The sequence below is a fragment of the Montipora capricornis genome, chromosome 13, assembly GCF_036669925.1.
Source record: "Montipora capricornis isolate CH-2021 chromosome 13, ASM3666992v2, whole genome shotgun sequence".
Classification (NCBI taxonomy): Eukaryota; Metazoa; Cnidaria; class Anthozoa; order Scleractinia; family Acroporidae; genus Montipora; species Montipora capricornis.
In genome coordinates, this window is record NC_090895.1 from 39,972,045 (window position 1) to 39,973,241 (window position 1,197).

Here is a 1,197-nt window from a genome sequence, read left to right on the forward strand (position 1 = left end):
AACCCTTGCTCATTATAGTGTGCTAAAAGCATGGAGCTAGATCTTGGAGGGTCGTGGCTTCAAATCAATTGTGGGACTCGCGTTGGTTTCTGAGTTCCATTTGATTGTCATATATTCCTTTACCTTGCATAGTTAATTTATTAATCACAGATTAATTATTCTGTTTCTAAATTATAGGTTAAATAGGTTATTTCCGAGTTCATGTCTGCCTCCTCCTCAAAGTGAGTCTTCGTGCGACGTTTCTTTTATGAGAATTAGTTTTCATTCATCTATATTTTTTTCAAACTTGGCACAATTGATATTCATACACAGACATCAAAAAAATGTAATAAAAAGATGGAATCACCGTGCTTGTTTTCGCGTTGTATGCCCTTTATTCTATAAGTGTTTGTTGCCGAATTACGCGAGAAGCGTTCGAAACTAGATCAACGGGAAAAATTGTTGTTATGTAGCAAAGGCTACTTCTTGTTTGACCGGGCTATCATCTTTAAGTAAAGTGATTTTAAATTGCTCAATCTTGCAAAGAAATGTAACCAAATTGGACCGATACAGTCATCACCTTACACAGTGTCGGATTCCAAATGCAGTTTTACGTGATTTACATGTAAATACTGCAACTTCTGCTATCCAACTTTTTTTATCCTTAAAATAGGTTTTCCGTGTACCTCTTACGAGTGAATAAAACCATTAAAAATGGGGGGGGAGGGGACTCACCGTGCTCGCAACACGATGATAAATGGTTGGCAAAGGGCAATTTCGGCTTCAAAATGATCGTTTTGCGCAAAAGGACTGGGGCGAGTTCCAACACAGCACCTTCTTAACAGAGACGAGTTATCATGATTGCACGTAAAAGCTCTTGAACAGCAAAAGCGGCCTTTGTTGCCTCTCTTCAGATGGCCGGCGTCAAACGCCGCCATCTCCGAAGTCGCAATGTTACGCGCAGTACGAGCTGCGTTCTACTTAAGTAGAACTAATTACCATCACAAAAACTTTGCACTTAGACTCGCTTTGAAGAGGAGGCAGGCATGAACTCGAAAATGGTCTGTTTAGAGATGGAATAGACCAAATGCAAATATGGCAGCTAATTTATTATTCTTTCATCTTTGTGCTAATTAACCTCGTTTCACCACAGCTGAGATTCTTTCCAAATTTGCACATGTCAACGAGGCTATTATGCCTAATTAAGTTAATCGCCGC

The 1,197-nt window shown here is 39.5% G+C and overlaps 1 protein-coding gene across 1 annotated transcript in view; it reads left to right on the plus strand.

Moving 5' to 3' along the window:
- Nucleotides 1-177, plus strand: part of LOC138028912 (protein Aster-B-like) — a 34,244-nt gene extending 34,067 nt beyond the window's left edge. Inside the window, exon 24 of the mRNA XM_068876553.1 lies at nucleotides 1-177. This exon is cut by the window's left edge and continues 626 nt beyond it. The gene's annotated coding sequence lies outside the window, so the exon portion shown is untranslated.
- The last annotated feature ends 1,020 nt before the right edge of the window (nucleotides 178-1,197 follow it).